Source organism: Theobroma cacao, chromosome 4 (genome assembly GCF_000208745.1).
Source record: "Theobroma cacao cultivar B97-61/B2 chromosome 4, Criollo_cocoa_genome_V2, whole genome shotgun sequence".
NCBI classification, from domain to species: Eukaryota; Viridiplantae; Streptophyta; class Magnoliopsida; order Malvales; family Malvaceae; genus Theobroma; species Theobroma cacao.
This window is the reverse complement of record NC_030853.1, coordinates 10850089-10865353: the sequence shown is the minus strand read 5'-3', so window position 1 is coordinate 10865353 and position 15265 is coordinate 10850089.

Here is a 15265-nt window from a genome sequence, read left to right as displayed (position 1 = left end):
CCAGCCTATTAGATGGGTACAAAATCCGGATATATATATGTACCTTGGTCGGAGAGGCGCATAGGGTATCTCTCGAGGTATGGATAGAGTTCACATCACGCCGAACCACCTCGTGATGATGAACTCCGCTAATGCCAAGGAACGGCTATGTTTTTCTCAAACTAAAAATATGTTTTACGTGTATACGAAATTTTAACAGCCTTGGCGGGCTTGAGTGTATGCCTCTGATCAAGGTGTCATCGAGTACTATTTGATGGCGTGAGCCAAATGTTTATGAAAGCCATAAGCCTTAATGAGAAATTAAATGAAATATAAACGATTGCATGGGTTGGGATAAATTTTCAAATTGTGAAATACTTAAAATGATGGGATATTTTAATTGTCTCATTTTACTCGGCTTTAGCTGATTTAAATGATGTTTGTTTACTCACTGGGATTTTATAATCTCACCACCCTCTTTTTCACCCATTTCAGGCTCAGAGTAAGCTATAGGTAGCCGATTCCATCGAGGGCTTCCATTGGACTTGCGTCTTCCAAACTATAAGTGCACAGTTTTCCTCACTTCTAGTCATTGTGGGCCCGCTTGATATTGTAAATTAAATTAAATAATTTAAATGCATTGGTTTACTGTGTCACAAAATGAATGAAATTATTTTGCTTTTATGTTACAAAAAAATATTTACGTATAACTCTAAAATTACTGTTTAAAAGAAATAAAATCATTTTATTGAACATTTTGTTTTATCTTCTCATTATGTTCAAATAATTATAATTTCATTTTAAATAAAGGTTTTAGATGCTTAAACTTATTTTTGATTGTGAATTATGCTATTAGTACTTGCTTACTAAATTTTTAACTGGTTTCAAAATTTTTCAGTGAAAAATGACCAAAATGCCCCTGTGAGACGAAAACTTTTATTTTATCTGTTTTAAGTTGGAAATAGCTCAAAATCCTTTGGAACATCATATTTAGTAACGGTTACTCACCGGGGGAAATGAGAAACTGATATTTAGCCTTGCGGAGTTTCGGTTGGCATTTTGGGAGATGAGTGCCCATCGGGGCACTACGGCAGTTGTCACGGGCTCGAGGGGAGTTTCGGGTCATGACAAGTGCATTGGGGGAGTGCTAAAATGAATAATGTGTTGACTAAAGTCAAATCTTAAGAAATAAAGTAAACCTTGTAAAACGTTAAAGAGGAAGTGAGGGAAAGGTTAGATGAATGTATGAGATGTTGATAAGAGATGTCAATACCAAGTGATGAGAGTGTGAATGAAGATTTCAAGAATGATATAGCAAATGAGTTTATATAGAATATTGTTATGAAAATATATAAATCTTGTCTTGACTTTGTTGAAAGGAAAGGATTAGTGACAACACAAGTAAACTACGTGGTATACTAGAAACTCTTGGGGATAAGTTGAAGCATGAGTAGTTAAGCATGCATTTAAATATTTTGGTGAGCAAGTGCATACCTTTATGGAAATGATATACTTGGAGTATGAAAGAGCAAATAAGTGATTAAGTGTTTCAAGAATGTTTAAACACATTTGAGAAAGAATTATAAATTATACGAGGTGAGTATAAGATGTGTGACTTTAAAACTTGCTGAGGAGTCTAACGGCTACGTCACAGGTTAAGTGATCACATGCTATGAGACATAAGTTTGAGATAGGTATCCCCAAGGAAATACTCAAGAGGAGTTCTACTATGGATTTTATGAAAGTAAGCATTAAGTTATGTGGCTATAAAGAGGAAGCCGTAAGCTGGAAGTAAAATTCGTATTGACATTGAAAGGTACTTAAGGAGAACCTTATTTCAAGTCTTGCAGTTTTAAATACAAATTGCAGATTGGTTTAAGGAGAGTGATGTCATATTATTATGGAAGAATAGAACAAAGGATGATTGAAGATAATTTGGATAATGAAGCCTAATAATGAAAACCTCCTATGGTAGTATGGAAATTGGAATTTGAAAATGCTTAAGGCATGCATGATTCGAATGAATCAAGGTTGAGAAGTTTGGCAAGAAGCGAACTAATAAAATGATGATTAGGTATACATAAGTAAGTATAATTTGTGATCAAAATCGGTTTAATTGAGATGAAATTATGGTTCAAATTTAATGATGGTGATGAAGGCATGCTTAGTGTCTCGATATAAGAGATCATGATTGTGAAAGGTATTGCTGATCTGGTTCTAAATGATGATACTTGACATAAATGAAGTATTTAAATTGAACCGGAGGTAAATGAGGTGAATAAATCGAATGTCCCTATAGGGGAAAAAATGGAATAAGATCATAGAATGAGATTGATAACTCAACATCAATGTGAATTCGAAGACGAATTCTATTCAAGTGGGGGAGATTATAATACCCCATACTTTGATATGGTGACAAATAAAGTTTATCAGATGCAAATTGAAGCCAATTATAATGTTTAAATGTGATGGAAGATGAAAGGAGTAGTTTAGGATAAAATGATCCACACGCGAGAAAATAATAATAAAATAATAATATTTTATCGAAGGAGAATTTGTGAGATAAAAGGGTGATTCAGTAGTCAATTGAGGCATAATAAGGTATTTTGGGTACCAAGGAGACGAGAAAATTTTTAGAATAAAATAATATTTTATTAATAAAATAATATTAAAATATTAATATTTAACCGGATGTCGAAATCAGTCACGAAGAAGGATCATCTGATTGATCCAAGTGGGGGAGAAGAAATACAAGAAAAGTTTTAGAGAATGAGCGACAAAAGTAAAATACGCGTGCTTTGCTAAATCGAGTAAACAAGGATAAGTAAATATTTAAATATTATGGTACTACCGCGTAGAAGTGCAATTTTGATATTTTGGTGGTTCATGTACAGAGAAAGGAAGATAGATGAAAATTGAAATTTTTAGACGCATCAAAGGGATTGAATTTAAAATATAAAAGTTGAAGGATTATGTAGAGAAATTAAATGGAAGAGATAAAATAAACAAATAGCAAAAATAATAATACAAGTAGGTATATATATAAAAAAATAAAATAAAATAAAATAACTAAAGGAAGACCAACATGGGTAGCCGCCCATGTGGTCAATAAAAAGAGTCAAAAGACTCTTTAATTAAATTGATGGAAGGGGGCCGGCCATGTGGAACAAAGGGGAAAGAAAGAAAGGTGTGAGGGGCCGGCCAAGTTGGAAGATTCATGAAAGAAAAAAAAAAAATAATATATATATATATATAATTGAATAAGTAAAGTGACGAAGACAAAGAAGAAGAAAGAAGTCGGTTAGTGAAGAGAAGAAAAAGAAATAAGAAGAACGCGTGAGCAAAAAGAGCAAAAAAAAACAAGAGAAGGTCGAGAGGTGAGGAAGAAAATGAAGGTGGAACAGCTGAGTTGAAGTAGGCTGTTTTGTTGCCATTTAGGGAGGAAAAGAGAGCTATTTTTCTGTCAATTCAAGGGGTGAGAGGAGCAGCTTTTGTTGCTAATTTTGAAGGTTGAAAAGTGTAGTCTTTGCTGCTGATTTTGAAGGCTGAACGGTATGATTTTAGTTGTTGATTTTAAAGGTTGAAAGGTGCGGTTTGGTTGTTAATCTTTGTGGCTTTGGCTACTAATTTTTGAGGGAGAAATAGTGCAGTTAAGTTGTTGATTTTTGAGGAAAAATAGAGCAGCTTAGCTGCTGATTTTGAAGTTAATATGAGCAGCTTTGGCTGCTGAAAATTATTGGTTGAAAGAAACAAGAAATTGTGGCTGACGGTGAAAGGGAGAGAGAGGATGAACTTTTGGACAGCTTGTGCATGTGAGAAAAGAAAAAGAAAAACAAGCAAGGTGCTACTGGACGGTGAAAGAAAGAAAAGAAAAGAAAAAAAAAAGACAAAGTGGGCATGGCCCAACAAGAAAGAAAAATGGGCATGGCCCAATAAAAAGAAGATGGGGAGAGATCATAAAAAGGGCCCAATAGCCATAAAGGAGGAAAAGCCCAAGAGAGAATAAAGGTGGAAAAAAATTGGACTTGGCCTAATCTAGTCCAAATAGGTAAAGAAAATTTTCTTTGCTTTTATTTGGCCTATTATGAAATTGTATTATTTTAAGTTAGCCATTTGTTTAATTAAATTTTTGATTATTAGTGATATGAATTAAATTTAAATTACTTTAATACAATATTTAAATATTTATTAGGAGGTGTCATAGGACTAAAGTAAAGAAGAAAATGTGAAATTTACGAATAGTGCTCGAATGAAGTTAAGAAATTTTAAATGATTCGTTGTGAAGAATTGTTGATGTCGGAGGAATTTATATGCATAATTTGGTTGAGAGTGTTAAGTTGAATGGTAAAATATTGGAAGAAATAAGGAGAAATAATGTGGATTTATGATAAAATGAGAGAGAGAAGTGGAATTGATGCACTAAGTGTATTGGGTTTAAATTGTTGTTAGGAAAGTTGTTGTGGAAGCGTGACGAACGATGTATATGATTGGCAATTAGGAATAATTATACATGCATACGAATCAATAGCGATGTAGTAATCCCGTTATTGTGAGGTGAGTAACCTTATTATCATCTTAATTATCTAAAGTATGTTTTATTCGATTTTGTGAATTTTATGAAAAATGAATTAAATGATTAATTTTTCGATTTTATAAACAAAATGATATTTAATGAAATGATTTCATAAAATTGTTTTAAAATTGAATGATGGTTTGAAAATAGAGTAATTGGAGACTGTTTTTGTGTGTTGTAAATTCATGATTCTAATTGATTGGCTTATGGCAATATTGGCATGAATGGTTGATTTGATAAATGTGTTGGAAATGTATAAATTGTTTATTTGCCTTAAAAGGCTGTAAAATAAAATAAAATAATTGCCATGTCATGCTATTGTAAATTTTATTGTATGGTGGGTTTAGCTTGCTGTAGTGGGCGGGTTTTCTGTCGACCAACCTATTAGAGGGGCACGAAATCTCGTTAAATTTTACCTCGGTTGGAGAGGCGTGTAAGGTAACTCCCGAGGTACACTTTTAGTGTCACGACCCGAAACTCCCATTGAGCCCGTGACAACCGTTGCAAAGTCCTTATAGACATTCATTACCCGAAATGTCAATCGAAACCCTGCAAGGCTTAACATCACTTTTTCTCGCTTTCCCTGTGACTATTAGTTACTAAAATTATGTTTTGAGAGATTATAAACTATTTCCAAATCAAAACAATAGAAAAATAATTTTTTTCTCATAGGGGCATTTTGGTCATTTTTCCTCAAAAATCTCGAAATCCTTTAAAAATATAGTATGCGAGTACAAAACACATAATTCATAATCAAAAATAAGTTTAAACATATAAAACCTTCATTTAAAATGAAATTATGATTATTAGAATAAAATAAAAATATTGAATAAAATATTCAATTTTCTCATAAAACAATATTTTTAGAACACTGTATAAATAATTTTTACAACGTAAAAGTAAAATAAATTCATATATATTGTAATACAGTAAGCTAGAGTATTTAATTTAATTTATAGTAACAAGTGGGCCCTCGAATAACCGAAAGTAAGAAAATTTGTGAACCTACAGTTTGGAGGATGCAAATCCAATGGTGGTCCTCGATGAAATCAGCTCTCTATAGACTATCCTGAGCTTGAAATAGGTGGAAAGGAGGGTGGTGAGATTATATAATCCCAGTGAGTAAACAAATACCATCTAAAATATCTAGAGTCGAGTAAATGGAGACAGATAAAACAGTTTAATATACTGTAATTCATCACCTTTTAACTCATTTCAATCAAACAAAATCAATTCATATAAATCGAGTAATCAACATGGCTTATGAATTTCTTAAAACTTTGGCTCGTACCAAAACCATTTTTATACCCAATTATCAGGGATGCCTTGATCGAGGGCTATCCCAACCGAGTCCGCCAAGATGTTAAAAAGTTATGTACGCATAAATCATGTTTTTATTTTAAAAATATAGCCGTTCCTTGGCGTTAGCGGAGTTCATCATCAAGAGGTGGTTTGGCGTGAAGTGAACTCTAAAGTTATACCTCGGGAGTTATCCTACTCGCCTCTCCAACCGAGGTAAGAATATGACTAGGTTCCGTGCCCCTCTAATAGGCTAGTCCATAGAACCAGCCCACTGCAGCAAGCTAAACCCACCATACAATAAAAATTCAATAGCATGACATGGCAATTTTATCATTATCTAGCCTATCAAGGCAAACAACAGTTTATACATTTCAACACAAATACCAATTCAGCCATTCATGCCAATATTGTCATAAGCTAATGAATTAGAACCATAAATTCACAATACATCAAATGGTCTCCAATTACTCTATTTTCAAAGCCATTATTCAATTTTAAAACAATTTTATGAAATCATTTCATTAAATCACATTTGGTTTATAAAATTGAAAAATTAATCATTTAATTCATTTTCCATGAAATTCACAAAATCGGATAAAAACCACTTTAGATAATTAAGACGATAGTAAGGTTACTCACAATGTATAGAGTGTGGATTTTTGAAGTACTCTTACTGCTGGTCCTCGGATGAAATTTCCTTGCCTTTATCGGAGGACTCACCACCTTGACATAGTACAAAATCGAGAAACTTACTACATTGGTACTAAATTGAAATTAAACTAATTTAGACTACTAATGCATGATATGGAATGCAAAATGCACGGGTAACCATCTAAATCCGGTATTGGCCTAATTCGTCTTATCACCCGATTAATTGGCCAATATGTCCAATTCAACTCCAATTAACTCCATTTTTCTCCCAATACTCCAAATCATTAAACACAATTCAAATAGCATAAAATCTAGCAAAATCATCTTCACATTTTCTCTTGAAAAATTCGGCCATGGTGGGTGCATCAATACTATGATTTTTCCTACTTGATTCTCACACCATAAATCATCATTTCCTAACGAATTCACTTGAAATAAAATCAAAGTCATCATCCACACTCTACATGGAAAATTCGGCCAATGATGGGTTATGGGAGAAAATGAATTTTTCTTGTTTGATTTTCATGCTACACATCACTAACTAACTAAAAACACTAGAATATCTTAAAATCTAACCAAACAATCATCAAATCTTCTCTCTCTAAATTCTGTCAGCCATGAATCCTTCATGACATCTTGTGATTCAACCATGGAAAATACAAAATAATGCATGGGAAAGATAGATCACAAGTCAAAATCAAGAAATTTTACTTTTGATTGCTTGATGACTTGAATTTTCACACTTTTCCCTTGAATTTTTCCACCTAGGGTTTGTGTTCTTCTTTTCTTCCTTTGTTCTTGCTATGGCCGACCATAATGAAGAGAAATGGGCTAATTTTTGTGCTAATTTATAAAGAAAATAATGAATGGATGAGATTTTGACACATGTCACCATTCCATTGGTCCATGTGTCATACTTAGCCATTAAGCAATCTCTCTCCACCACTTAAATTTTCTCAATTATCCATGATAATATTGGGTAAAATCCATGTGCTGGACAAGTGTTGGGTGGTGTAAAATTACAATTTTGCCCTTGGGTGGCTAAATGACTATTTTACCTCTATGCTCGGAAAAACACCGAAATTAAAATTCTTCACTTCTTAAACTCAAATTATACTCCAATAAGTCAAATGTGATCAAAATCTTTCAAAAAAATCACCATTTTGTCCTCAAGTGGCAAAATTACCATTTTGCCCATAAATAGTGAAATTTTCGGTTTGACTCCAAATTGATCCTCGAACTCCAAATCACCATTTTAAATCATTCTGGGGTTTTAAAATTCTCAATTTCATCTTAAAATCTCTATTCAGACTAGTTCGAGGCTTAATTCAACTTAATTGTACCATTTGGTACAATACCGTCCTTTAACGATTTCCAAGGTACCCAAGTAAGGAAACATGGATTCTTATGTAAGAATGGCCTAATAAACATATTGTAGAGTCAGGCTTGACATTTAGAGTTCACTTCACGCCAAACAACTACGTGAAGGTGAACTCAGCCAACGCCAAGGAACGGCTATGTTTTCAAAATAAAAACATGATTTATGCGTACATAACTTTTTAACAGCTTTGGCGGACTTGATTGGGATAGCCCTTGATCAAGGTATCCCTGATAACTGGGCATGAGAATGATTTTGGCACGAGCCAAAGCTTTTAAGAAATTCATAAGCCATGTTGATTACTCGATTTATATGAATTAATTTTATTTGGTTGAAACAAGTTGAAAGGTGATGAATTACAGTATGCTAATCTATTTTATCTGTCTCCATTTACTTAGCTTTAGATATTTTAGATGATATTTATTTACTCACTGGGATTATATAATCTCACCACCCTCCTTTCCACCCATTTCAGGCTCAAGATAGTCTATAGATAGCTGATTTCATCGAGGACCACCATTAGATTTGCATCCTTCAAACTGTAGGTTCACAATCTTTCTTACTTTTGGTTATTCAAGGGCCCACTTGTTACTGTAAATTAAATTAAATGCTCCGGCTTACTGTATTACGATATATATGAACTTATTTTACTTTTACGCTGTAAAAATTATTTATGCAGTGTTCTAAAAATATTGTTTTATGAGAAAATTGAATATTTTATTCAATATTTTATTCTAATAGTCATAAATTCATTTTAAACGAATGTTTTAGACATCCAAATTTATTTTTGATTATGAAATATGTGTTTTGCACTCGTATACTACATTATTAGCTAGGTTCAAAATTTTCAAGAAAAAATGACTAAAATACTCCTGTGAGACGAAAATTATTTTTTTTATTGTTTTAAGTTGGAAATAGTTTAAAATCTTTTAGAACGTGATATTTGGCAACGGTTACTCACAGGGGAAATGAGAAGCTGATATTAAAGCCTTGCGAGGTTTCGGTTGACATTCGGGTAATGAGTGTCGATCGGGACATCGTGACGGTTGTCACGGGCTCGAGGGGAGTTGCAGGTCGTGACATCATGTTTTCTAAAACTTCCTGTATTGATGCTTGTTCCCTTCCTATGTTCACTCACTGAGTTTGTACTCACGTTTTTAAAATTCATGTTTTAGGTTTCCTGAGTTAAAGGTGATTGGATCCTAGGACGAGGTGTTCCTTCCTAACCATTGCTCGGTAGGTTTACTATAACATTAGATGTTAGCAACCATGCCCAGAGTCACTCCGCTAACGGTCAAGGTCCAATTATGTGTATATAAATACTTGATGTGAAATGTTAAGATTCATTTGTTAATCTATATATGTATGTAATGGTTGTTAATGCCATTATGAAGGTATGATTGGTTGTTGATGCCATTATGAATGTATGACTGAGTTTTGTGAGTTGTTTTCAAAGGAACTATATTTGAACACTACGAATTTTGGATTTAAAAAAAAAACGTGGATCAATGTGTAAGATTATATAAATAGGCTTGCTTGGGCTTAGTGGATTGAGCCCATTGAGCCCTTGCGCCAGTCCTGGCCCAGAAATTGGGCTGTGACACTTAAATACCTAGGTTTCGATCTTCAAAACTACATCATTTGGCAGTCGTTAAAGGGCCAAAAGTAGGTTCTGGAAATGGCACCGTTTGGAGAGGAGAAAGAGCCGATGTGCAAAGCACCAGATGATGCGTTTTGGGTGATACTTGGTTGGCAAGTGCTACAAGTTTGGTTTGTCTTTTTACAAGCTGGTTAACTTGGGCCATTCTTTGTCAAGAAAGGTAAAGCTTTCCTTTGTGTGTTTGTGGGTTTGTTGTGGATTGAGTTTGCTCGGAGTTAGCCCATTATAGTTCGTTGAAAATATATTATTTATGTGGGATTAATTTAGATAGTTTCAAATAATTTTAGAGAAATGTTACAAAATAATTTATATGATATTTCAGAGTCAAGATGTTAAATAAATAGAAAAATAATAATAATAAAAGTAATAAAAATAGTAAAAACATATAAAGAAAATATAGAAAATATAAAAATATATATATTTAGTCATATGAAAAATAGGTTAGGTAAATGAAAAATAAAAAATATATTTGGTCATAAAAATAAGATATAGTAAAAAGATAAAAAAGACATTTATTCTTAAAAGGGATAGGTTAATTAAAATATAGATATGAATGGCAATAGGGTAAAAAATATAGATATAGGTAAAAAGTAGGCATTTGTAACTAAATACTAAAAATAATAAGGTAAAGAATAATACAAAAAATAAAATAAATGTTTAGGGTCACTATTAATAGATAAGAAGGCATATAGGTTTGGTTGAAAAGACGTCATAATATTAATCACGGGAATGATATATAAGTTATACAAATGGCATCGATGATGGAACATTCATTCAAAACATGAGAAGTCATAATTCCGAATGAACTTTTCTATACTAGAGATTTCGATTAAGACCCCACCATTACAATGGGACGGTTTTAATTTTGAATCCCGATGTTTGTAATTCTAAGTAAATGAAAAACATATTAACTTAATTACTAATCAAACAAAAATATAAAAACAAAAATAAATAATGATAATAATAAATATAATAATAATAAATGCAAGAGAACAAATGGCATATATATAGTTAAGGTTTCAATATATGTAGTATTGTTAATAATAATGATATTCATGATGATAAATAAATATGTATTAAAAATAAAATTTTAAAGAGGATAAACTCATAATAATAATGAATATAAATAAAATATAGGAGGCAAATATTTAGTTATAAAAAATAGGTTTATGAGGGAAGATGAAAAAAAATAGCTATTCAAAAAGAAAATAGGTAAAGTAATTTAAAGTAGAAAAAAATTGAGTTATAAAAAATATAAAAAATAATAATAATTATGAATTAAAATATTTAGTTTAAACAAATAGTATTTAGGTAAAAGGAAAATGTACATAGAAAAAATAAATAGATACTTAAATGTAAAAAATATGTAACAAAATGAAATATAGTTAGGCAAAAAATAATAATAAATATAAAAATTATTTCATGATATATATGCAATAATAAATAACTTTTCAAGAAATAACAAAAGAGTCGCGGGAAAGTTAAGAAATGAATATGGAAAATTATAGGCACATTACACATTATTATTGCATTGTTAAATGTCATGGCAGTAGACGTATTATATGCACGAGTTGAAGCCCTAATAATGGGACTTTCTGATGGCGCTTGCGAAGGTGAGTTCCTTCGAAAAATTTCCTAAATGAAGGGATGCCTTCAAGTCCCACTAGTATAATGGGAGGGCTCTGAGAATATCTTTAATAAAAGATTTTTGCTTGTATTAGGTTTGCGTTCACAAAAAAAATTATTTTGAAACGCGAATGATTACCTCGATGATGGGATTTATTCGTTAAACTTGTGAAGGTGAGTTTTGCGGGTAATTCCCTAGGTGAGAGAATATCCCCAGATCCCACCAGTTTGATGGGCGGATTCGGGAAATATCCTCAATAAAAGGTTTTGTTTGGCATTATCCAGATTTTATGTCATGCATTTCATAATTGTATCATGTGCACGTCACACCCATAAAACTGAATAGAAGGTTTTAATTTGTTAATAAAATAAAGAATAAAGTAAATAAACAATAATTCAATGGTTTAGGCTATAATAGGATAACATATGATTAAATGGTATTGTTTGTGGAATGGGTGTCACAAAAATGCTAATGTAACGCCCCGTACTTTGATATGTTGATTAATAGAACTTGTCGGATATTAATTGAGGATGAATTAATGATATAAAAAGTGATTTGAAAGTGAATCAGGGCAAAATAAGATATTTTGGGTGCTAAGGACGCAAGTGAAAAATTTTAAAATAAAATAATATTAAAATATTAATATTTTATTCAGTATCGAAATTTTTCATGAAGAAGGAGTATATGGTTAATCTAAGTGGGGGAGAAGAAGAATGAGGAAATTTCGGAGAAGAATGACGTTAATGGTGCCCGTGTGTTTTTATTAAACAAAGCTAGCATGGGTAAGTAAATATTTAAATATTTCAGTGATACCGCGTTGAAGCATGAACTTAATATTTTATTGATACAAGTGCTAAGGAAGAAAAATGGAAAGAAATTGAAATTAAAAGATTGTGGGAGGATACAATTAAAAAGGGTGAAAACCTTAGAGGGTAAAATAGTAATTTTGCCATTAAGTTGGTCAAAACTTCCAAAGGAAGCTTTGACTCTTCATCCTTATCCCATGGCTGGTTCTTATCTCTAGCCACAAGATATTTTCCTCTTCTCCTCCATGCTCCATGCCATTTTCAAGCTTCCATGCCAATTTCACTTTGCCACCATGCATTTGAAAAGAAAAATGGCAATGTTTGCAAGGAAAACCGTACTCTTGGAAAGCAAATAGATGAGATCAGTTGGAAGAAAGGAGAAAGGAAAGAAAGAAAGGAGAAAGGAAAGAAAGAAAGGAAGAAAAAGCTTGGTTTTGGTGATTCAAGCAAGGAAAGGTAAGGATTCTTNAGAAAGAAAAAGAGAGAAAGGAAGAAAAAGCTTGGTTTTTGTTATTCAAGCAAGGAAAGGTAAGGGTTCTTGTTTTTGGCTTGAGTAATCTTTGAAATGAGTTAGTGACTAAGAGAAATGTCTTGTGGTAGCAAAAATTGACTTGATTGGAGAAAAATTGGTGACACACAAGCCAATAAACCAGTGGGTACATGATGGACTCAAAGTGGAAAAGGAAAGCGGTAAGCTTAACACTATGTTTTAAAGCCTACGGTTAGTTGAATATTGTGAGGAATTATGGTTGTTGAAAGGATCTATTTGCATAAGCTAGTTGAAAATTGTTAAGTTTGTATGGCATGTGGTTTGAAAGAAATGAAAAAAAGGAATATTGTGGATGGAGGATTGAGAAACAAAGTATTGAAAGTTAAATAGATAATGATGCATGTAAACTTGGAAATAATCGAGTGAAAGTGAGAATGATTGTTGCTTCCATATATGTGGGTTATGTGTGAAAATATAAGACGAATTTGAATGAAAATGGCTGCAAAAGGTTAATATGGGCACTGAAGTCATAAATAAGTTACCGGTAATTATAATTTAAAGAATTACGCAAGCAAAGGATAAAGGCAAATTTGGTAAAAATGTGTCAAGATGTATATGAATATGCAATGGTAAGTGAGGAAAAGTGGTGATTCTAGCATAGTATTAGTTATTAACATGATGTTAATGTTTGAATAAAAAGGAAAATGGGAATGATAAACACTAAGATTATTAGATTTGGTTTAATGCTAGGAAGTGTGCAAATGGAAAATGGACACCGTGGTGATCAACTAAAGGAGAAAACGTACTTGGATAAGTGGTGAAATGTCACGACCAGAAACTCCCATCAGGCCCGTGACAACCGCCGCGACTTCCCGATAGGCATTCATTACCCCGAATGCCGATCGAAACCCCGCAAGGCTTAGCATCAGCTTTTGCATCTCCTCGGTGAGCGACAGTTATTAAATCTTGCATTTTAAGAAATCATAGGTCGTTTCCAAATCAAAATTATAAAATATTATTTTCTGGCTCACAGGGGCATTTTCGTCATTTTTCTTCGATAATACCGAAACTCACTAAAAACATGGTGTAAAAGCTAAATATGTTCATACATATTTAAAATCAGATAACTAAAGTATAAAATTACTTTTACAATGACACGTGGGGCCCCAACTAACCAATAAGATGCGAGTCTGTGAACCTATAATTTTAACAATGCAAGGCTAACTGAAGTCCTTGATGCAATCGGCTATCTACCGGCTATCTCGAACTTGAAATGTGGGGAATTGAGGGTGGTGACATTATAAAATCCCAGTGAGTAAACAGACACCATCTAAACTATCTAAAGGCGAGTAAAGGGAGACAATTAAAAATAATTCATTTCAGCAAATTTTTCACATCACGAATATTCATTTTAGCCAACTAATCAATATGGCTCGTGAATTACTTAAAACTTGGCTCATGCTAAATCCTGTACTTGGTGACACTTGGACTAGGGGTATCCAACCGAGCCCGCCAAGGCTGTTAAAAATTCATATTTCGCATAAATCATAATTTTATTTTGAAATATAGCCATTCCTTGGCGTTGGCTGAGTCTCACTCTCATGCGATGGTCCACGTGTAGTGCACTCAAAAAGCCCACCTCAAGAGATACCCTACGCGCCTCTACGACCGAGGTGAGAATATAAAGGAGTTTACCATGCCCCTCTAAGAGGCTGGCCCATGGAACCCCCCACCACTGTAGTAGCTAATCTTTTATCTACCACCTGATTTATAAAATCTTTTTCTGCATGACATGGTAATTTATCGCAAGCTAGCCTCTCAAGGCTAAATACACAGTATAAATAATTCTAACACCAAAATCAGTTTAGCCATTCATGCTCATTTATTGGCATTAGCCATTCAATTTAAAACCATAAATTTACAACACAAGCAGAGTCTCCAATTACTCTATTTTCAAAACCAGTATTCGATTTTCTAGAAAATTTACAAAATTATTTTATAAAATCACAATTTCTCTTAAAACATAGCAATTTACCATTTAAACCTATTTTCCATAAAATCACACAATTGTATAAAACTACTCTAGATAATTAAGACGATAATAAGTTTACTCACAGTTTCTGAAAACTAAATTTGGGTACTCCAACTATTACTCCTCGAGTGCGATTTCTTTGCCCTTGCTAGAGGATTCGCCACCTTGACAAATTGTACAATTAAGAGGTTTACTACTTTGGTACTAAACCAAAAAAAACTAATTTATACTACTAATGCATGATATGAAGTGCAAAATGTCTAAATTTTGCCTAAACGAGATGTTAGCCTATTTCGGTCTTTTACCCGATAAATCGATATACGAGTCCGTTTAAACTCCAAATTAATTTTTTTCAATTTCTATACCTCAATTGCACCCAAATTGACTTAATGCTCCTCAGTGTGGTGCGAATTATCAGTCTCGATAGCAAATTACGAAAATACCCCTAGTGGGTAAAAATTCGTATTTTTACTCCGAAAATTCCCATTATTTTTCTAGGCTCATAATTCATCATTATTTATCATAATTCCTCAAATAAACATCAAGATCAGCAGCCAATATTCCCCTAGAAAATTTGGCATAATGGGTTTCAATGGGAGAAAATTATTTCTCTAGCTTATTTTTGCTATATTTCAATATAACCTAACTAAAATCACTTAATTCAATTAAAATCAACCAAAACTCAAGTTCAAAACTCATCCATGGAGGTTTGGCCAGCATGGGTGTCCATACCCACTTTCTAATTTTGCATGGAAATGAGAAAAAAA